Genomic DNA, 8,015 nt, shown 5'->3' on the forward strand with positions numbered 1-8,015 from the left:
TATTCCCTTTGTCAAGCAGTCAAAACCAACAACTAATACGAGAACCCAACTTTTCCCCTCTTTACTTTAGATTTGGGAAAATTCCCTGCCAAAATAATACTTCCTGGAAAATTCACTAGTGTTTGTGTGAGTAAAAGGTTCCAACCTTTTATTATTAATTTGTAAGAACTATTTCATCCGCTTTTGTCCAGAAGAGTCAGAAATAATTTGCACAGAAATGTGCAGCATTTTAATGAAAGGATTCAGAATCACTCTAATTTGAACTTTATCTGGTCTGGTTGCAGGTTTTATGACATTTAGTGTCTTAAAAAAAAAAAAATCAAAATATCTGACTTCACATCAGAGAAAAAAACCTGCTTGTGGCTAAATAAAATCTGTTGCAGCTCTGGTCATTGAAAAATCATTGGCTGTTAAATTGGACCTAAGTCATCTTTTCTAACCTTTCATGATCTTGCAGCAATGGATGATGATGGATATATGGATTAGGGAACAGCACGTGATGGCAAACCTGTGGTATTTGCTTCAGCGCAGAAAGAAAACAAATTGCTTCCAAAAAATCAAACTAATTCAAAATTCTTGGTATCATGCAGCCATGCCACTGGCAAAGTGAGCATTGCCCTGCCTCTCAAAGCTTGCTGTATCCTTGATCTGCTGTCTTCCTGCTGTTAATTGATTGCAAGTCTACGTGTCTGATCAGGGCTACGAGTTGTTCTCCATATGGATACCATACAACATATACTGTGCACGCTTGTGTGTATAGATATGTTTATCCTGTATGCATGTACATATGTATGCATATTTGTGTGCTGGCCCCCAGATTACTCATGGTATAAAGCATTGGCCTCGAAGGCATACTCATCAAAATATTTGGTAGATCCTCCATTTTTTTCTAGTTCCCTCAAAATGAGAGAGTTTTTACGCGCTCTCTGTGTCAAAAAGGCAAAACTTCTGATTTCCACTGTCGCTCTCGCTAACTTTCTATCACTCACTCCTCGTGTGTGTGTCTAAACACATATGTGTGTATGCGTATGCACATTTGTGTATTTCTATGCACTGGTGTGTTTTTTGCTGTACAGGTAATAAAGACGGGGAAAGGTTTTAGTGTTTTCTTAATAGGTGAAGAAATCTTGAAGACCAGAGATTGGAACATACTGAATTTTGAATTAAAAAAAAAAAAAAAAAAGTCAAATTGTCTGGCTGTGGAAGATGGAGCCTCATTTTTGCAGCCACTTTGAATCACGAGTTCATCTCTAAATGCACTGGGTTTTTTTGTTTTTGTTTTGTTTTGTGGGTTTTTTTTTTGTTTTTTATTTTTTGAAGAGCTAACTAGCCCTGGCTGTCTCCAGTCTGAGAGAGTGTTCAGATGGACTTGCTTCCTCCATTAGTTATAAGCTGTTTAAAAGCACATCCTATGTTTGAATTGTGGATGAGAGGCTCCCTTGGCAAAGTGAGGAGGCAAATTCTTCCTACCCCTTTATCATTAATTCACGGATTCAGTGTTGGTTCGGCCTCCAGGAGAAGTTAACTGGAAGTCTTTGAAGATCGATAACTTTGCTGAGGTTGTCCAGGTAGGTGAACTCGAAGACCCACAGTGACTGGAACATGCTATTTAATGCGTCATACTGCGTTCTGTAGAAGTTACTCGTAGCCATAGTTGATCATTGCCTTGCATGTATGATCAGGTGGTTTTTGAAGAAGTGACTCCATTTTCAGGCTTCCGGATGTGCTCCAAGGCATATTATTGAGGACGTGGAAGAGAACACTTGCTGACAAAGCTCCTGGCAGCTTTACAGAACTTTAGTTTAATATTGTGTTAGTTCCCGTAACAGCTGATTTCAAGGCATTGCTCTCCTCAAGAAACTAATTTGATGAACAGAAGAAAGCTGGAAAAATGCTTGTTACTCATTATTTTTCACTTGTTGGTACTTTGTTTAGGGTTACTTTTAAAAAGAAGATTTCACTGATCACAAGCCAGTGGAAGACTTTCAGCCCAAGCAAGGGTGAAGACAGCTCTCTCCAAGAGCAGAGGAAGTCCCTGTGGAGAGAACCCGAGCTTGTTATCAGAACTTGTCGGCATGTCTAAACAAGGAGACGATTGCTACTTCTATTTCTATTCTACCTGTACCAAGGTATGGCTGGGTTTCTTTTGCTTTGCTTTGCTTTGGTTTTTTGTTGGTTTTTTTTTTTTCATTTTTTTCAGGAAGGGGTAGAGTAGGAGGAGGAGGCACACTGGTCTTTGGTTAACGTGATAACCAGATAGATTCTGAATTCAATCGTAGCAACCTGAGGCAGTAGCATGGACGTTTTTGAGGCTGTACTATATTTTCCTTGTTGGTTTCCTTTTGGTTACAGGGAGACAACTGTTCCTTCCGCCACTGCGAAGCTGCTCTGGGGAACGAGACAGTCTGCACGCTGTGGCAGGAGGGTCGTTGTTTCAGGAATGTCTGCCGATTCAGACACATGGAAATTGACGTGAGTGCCTAAAGATGTGTTCTCAAAATAAATCAACAAAAGCATTTTTCAGTGCTGTAGGTGTGCTGATTGTGCTTTTGCAGGATACATCTTAGCAAGATTTTCTTTTATTAGACGCCGACAGTATTTTCTCAACAGATGCAGAATAACCGCTAACTAGACTGCTAAAAGCTGCTGGAGCAGGGGGGTAATAAACAGGCTGTACTAGCCTCCTGAGAGCAGGCTTGATAATGATCTATCAGGTCTCTTGTGTCCCGGAGTCCTTCAGATAATGCTGTTCTAGCTGCCTGGGCTAGGAAGCAGTGGGGAAAGTTAAAGGTGCAGAAGAACGAAGTCTCCGAGAAGTAGTTCTGGATAGAGTTAACGTAGGCAATTTAAGATGTTCTTTTTCCCTCTGAATAATCCTAGTATAATCCTAGGTGTATTAGTTTAACCCACCCTAAACTGATGTCTGAGAGTGCCTGTCTTCTCAAACTGAATGATGACAAGGCTAAACGTGCATAGTGGTTACAGCTTCTGCAAACTTTGTGAATATGCCCGGAAATACTATACTTCCGTGATAAACTGACCTTTGGAATGATGTTTCAGCACTGTATTGTGACAGCCCTATCGCTGTCGTGACCTGGAACTGTGCATCTCTTTGCAAACCTTAGGTGCATGTTATCACGAGCTTGTCTTTCTTTCTGTCTTCAGAAAAAGCGCGCTGAGATTCCCTGCTACTGGGAGAAGCAGCCAGTAGGCTGTCAGAAAGCCAACTGTGCTTTTCATCACGCAAAGGGACGTTACATCGATGGAGTCTTCTTACCACCAAGCAAGAGTGAGTTTAGGTCCTTTTTCTTTAAGTATTGAAGAATTAATTTTGCATATTACTTAGTGGGTGCCAATAGTGTAGGAGACATCAGGTAACCGTCCATTTGTGAGTGCAGGAAAAGGTCTGCAGTCCTAGGTGGTCAGCTAAACCGAGTGTACTGCTGCTGTACTGCTGGTATTTGTTTTCTGCTTTCATGCTCAGCTTCTCTCTGCTTTGTGTGATATTTGCCTTGCAGTTTGCTTTCTGTTGTTTCGTCTTCTGCTGGGTGGTAGGGAGATGTGTTGTTGTTTGAAGGCAAGTCATTGTTCACGGTGTAAACAGTGGCGGGATGGGCAAAAGGAGATGCTGAATTCATTGTCTGTGCAGGTTATCTGCCTTAGCTACCATCTTCGTGCATTGTGGTCAAAGTTTTAAACTGCCATATTACTGATGATCCTCCTCTTCCTCTAGCTACACTGCCAAGTCCGCCTGAGTCCACGGACGATGATTTGAAAGTGGCTCAGATGTCACTGCAGCAAAACAAACTTTCCGTCCAGTCCAATCCCTCTCCATAGCTAAGGCGGGTGATGAAAGTGGAAAACTCGGAAAATGTCCCAAGCCCTACACACCCTCCAGTTGTAATCAATGCTGCAGATGATGATGAAGATGATGATGGTGAGCATGGTTTGGTTCTTGGAAGGAATTTGTGCTGTAAATGATTGTGTAAGTCTTTGGTTCTTGGAAGGAATTTGTGCTGTAAATGAATGTATAAATCACAGATGACCTGAGGTCTGACTAGCGATAGGGCAGGCAGTCTGGTCAGGTCACTGGTGGCTTTGTCTGGCAGTCAGCGGACAGAACCTGAAATGTTGGAGGAAAGCTTAGAACCACTCTTGGCTTTAGCTCGTCTGTTGTGTAAAGCTCTATGTGAAACTAGGAAGGAAATTCCTTTTTTTTTTTTGTCTGAAGAGTAATATGTTGTGTAGTAGTTAAAGCTGCAGAGAGAATCTAGAGTCCGAGATGTTTTGTCCTAGGGTAGTCTACTTACGAGTTCATCAGGTCAGTGTAGCTGTATTAAAAAAAAAAAAAAAAAAAAAAAAAGCTTTTTTATAGGAACCATGGACTGAAGTGTCATTGCATGAGCTACATAATCACGAACAATCTGGCCTATGCATAACTGAATAGATTTTTCCCCTTCAGACCAGCTTTCTGCGGAAGGAGAAGAAACTAAAACTCCCATCCAGCAACCAGCTGAGGAAGGCCAAAATGGATTACGGATGATTTCCACTCGGAAAGCCAGTGCTACTACTGCTAAACAAGGTATTCCAGCACCTGTAGTAGGATAAATCGGAAGGAGAACTTGACAATTAACTCAAAAGCAATGTGGCGTAAAAACACAACAGAATGTAGGGGTGCTGAATGGACTCGGTTATTTCCATGATCTCATTTCTCCCTGATACCATCATGTGCCCATTGGGTCAGAAAGTTGAACTCCTTTTCTTTCCTTTTGGAGAACAAAACAGGGTCACAGCATGGAGTTTAAATGGCTGCACGTGCAGCCTGGCAACCACTGTTGAAAGCCATATCTAACGATAGAGGGATCTAATATCACGTAAACGGATTAAAATTAAAACTACAGCTTTTACCCTGAAGGGTGAAAGGAGGGGCAAAATGCCATTGATTCTATGGTTGTTTCACTTGTGAGGAGTGTTGACAGGCTTTATTCTAAATACTTCTGAAAGTTCCTGAGCACTAAGAAGCCTGAGGATCTGTGGTCCTCAGTGAGTGCCTCTAAGCCTTAGTCTCATTAACTGTTTTCTGTTTTCAGAGGACGGTCTGAATTTTGGAATAAAAACACTTGAAGAAATCAAATTGCAGAAAATGAAGGAAAAAACTAAGAGACACGGTGGTGAGTTAATATTCCCTACTTTCTTACCCTCTTCACCTTCATCCTGTGTGATGATTTTTCTTTCAAAAAAAAACTCTTCCAGTAATACCGGGTAGCTGGCTATGCTTTGGTGAATCCAACTATTTGCCAAAGAAGTGAAATTTGATTGGCTTCAGAATGGCAGGTGATGGTGGCTGGGAGCTGCTTGAGGGATAGACTTCCATGTTTAGCTGGGGGCATCGAGCAACCTGATTCTCAGCCAGCTGGTGTTCTAGATGGGAATTCCAAGGGCAACCAGAGGCAAATTAGTCACCTCTCTTATTTGCATGCTCTGGTCACTGTATGTTTGACAGTAATGAATAATTAAAGTGTTTTATTCTTCGTGATAGTTTTTTATGTTTGGTAAACTTCCTTATGTTTTGCTTGCTCTGAACAGAAGGTCCTTCAAGATCTTCTCTTCCTCCCGTCGATTCTATGATTTTTCCTGCTCCAGAAAAGGAAAATGTCCGGACAGTGGTGAGAACTGTGACACTGTCTACAGAGGAAGGTAATAATTAATGCTTTTGTTTTGATTTCATTACTCCTAAACTGGAAAGTTAAGCAAGAAGGAAGGCAATTCACCCCTGTTAGCCTCCTGGTGCTGCCGCCTTCTGTTCAAAACATGCTTTTATGCTGAAAGTCCCTGGTTGTACTGGAAAGCTTTGGTGCTCAGGTTAAGTGCAGTAGCAGGAGAAAGAAAAAAATGTGTCAGTATGCAAATAGGGGGATAACTGAAAAACAGGAGAGTAACGAGAAGAAAGAGCTCTAGAGGACAGTGCTATGTAAGAAGCAATTTCTGAAGCTTTAAAGAGGCTGACAGTGGCACGTGTGGACAGTAGTGCGATAGGAGTCTGTGTATAAATTATATTGTTTAGAGTTGTGCAAATTCCTTTGAAAGGGAAAGAAGTGAAGAAGTACTTTTACTGATAGACATTCACCTTAGAAAGGAATATTTCTCAGCATTTGTACCTAATAATATTCTGCTTGCTTATGCAGCTCTGTTCTGCACAAAGTATAGCTGTCAAGCAGACTCAGATTCATTCTCGACTACATTCAGCTGGAATTTGAGGCAAACACTGAGACTATGGATACTTTTTCTAAGTTAATTATAGTTGTAATATGAGTTTGTGTGGTTTAGCTGTCAAAACAGTGTCTTGCTGGTTTTTTTTGGACATGGGCTAACAGTATACTATTTCTATTGGCTACTGGTTTCTATGAAATAGAAAAATTTTACTTTTGTTTTAGGGGAGGAACCTGTGGTTCGACTAGATCTTGCTGAGAAACAAGGAAAACGGAAAGCCTCCATGGGTAGGAACTTTTTATGAGCTGTTATTTAGGTGCCGCCTTCTCTATATGACTGCATTGAAGAGTATTTTTGACGTGTGAGAGGAAAATGCGTTGCAGTGGAGATCTGTGTTGACTGCAGAAATGGCAAAAAAACCATTTAGCAGCTGAAAGGCAATTTTATGAAAATATGCTTGAAAAATAGAAGCTTGTGGTTGACTGTTCTCAAATCTTCCTGCAAAGAAATGTTCTTAAAATATTCCTTGTTTTCTCTGTCTGAAGCTGATGTAAGCGCCCTTCCCGTGAAGCGCAGCCTTGCTGAAAGGCTGGGGAAGAAGGTGGAGGTTCCGGGAAATGCTGACAAAGCACCAAAGAGAGGTACAGCTACTAAACAGGCATCTGGATGTGATTCACAGGTTTTGTATTTAGGCTTTCTGTTTGTCCTTTTCCTGCGATGTTTCTTTTTGCATGTTGGCTGAGGTCTTAATCACCGGGATTCAAAGTTACCTTTCCTGCCTTGTTTTCGAATGTGAACACAAAGTTGACGTTTATGCAGCCTCCCTAATTTGGTCTTTTTCTGTTTTGCAGTTCAAGTTCCCAAGTCTGTGAAGGAGAGGCTAGGATTACCTTCTCAACGGACTAGTGCTGCGAAAGGTAACAACTGGCTATTAAATATACTTTCTCCTTCTTCCTTTCCGTGAACTTAGACCGTTTTCATACAGCCCTAAAAAGGAATTCAAATGAAAACAAAGAACTGGTTCCTCTTGCTCGAGTGCTGAAGCTCTTCCGACAGCCACTATCAGAAATCTGGCTCTAGGTGTGTGTTTATTTTCCGCTTGTGCCTTGTCAAGGTTTTAAGCTGCTTCTGTGAACCATCATATACAATTAGAATAGAGCCACTGCCGGGAGCAGGAATTTGAAATGCAGTCTGAAAAAGTAATCAAGTAAACTAGCATTTCTGTGTAGCAACTCTCTCTGGATAGGGCTGGTCTTCAAAATACAACAAGTGGCTCAGAGGAGGAGGAGAATGTTAGGCTATTGTCCTAAGATGCGTTATTGGGAACGCTCAGGCTTAGTTTTCCTTAGTACTGTGACAAATTTTGGAGACTTAAACTATTGTTGGACTCTCTTTAAATGTTGGTGCTTCTCATTTCTTGATGATGACAGGGAAGGCTGCTAAGCCAAAGGGAGAGATCCATGTGAAAACACTGGAGGAAATCCGTCGTGAGAGAGCTCTTCGAGAAAGTCAAGCCAAAGCCCAGGCTGAATGGCATGGTAAAACCAAAGATCCCAGCGCAGGGGCAAAAATTGAGGGTGAGCCCAAGAAGCAGAGTGTGCTCACTCTTTCCGGGCCCAGCAAAGTGCAGTCGAAGGAGCCGGCAGGTAAAGCCAAGCCAGAAGGAGAAGTGCGTGCTAAAACCTTGGAAGAAATAAAGCGCGAGAAAGCTCTGCGGATGCAGCAGAGTGGAGGAAATGTGCCAGCTCCCCCAGCACAACCTGGACTTGCCCCAGCCGGGCAGAAATCGTTATGGAACACAAAGC

General features: G+C 41.8%; 1 long non-coding RNA gene across 1 annotated transcript; it reads left to right on the plus strand.

The window, feature by feature from the left end:
* Window positions 1-3,800: 3,800 nt before the first annotated feature.
* On the plus strand, window positions 3,801-5,648 carry LOC310891768. Its single transcript, XR_014577712.1, has 3 exons — window positions 3,801-3,937; window positions 4,463-4,582; window positions 5,091-5,648. It is a non-coding gene; the product is annotated as an uncharacterized lncRNA (long non-coding RNA).
* The last annotated feature ends 2,367 nt before the right edge of the window (window positions 5,649-8,015 follow it).

This window comes from Anser anser (assembly GCF_964211835.1).
Source record: "Anser anser genome assembly, contig: HAP1_SCAFFOLD_90, whole genome shotgun sequence".
NCBI lineage: Eukaryota > Metazoa > Chordata > Aves > Anseriformes > Anatidae > Anser > Anser anser.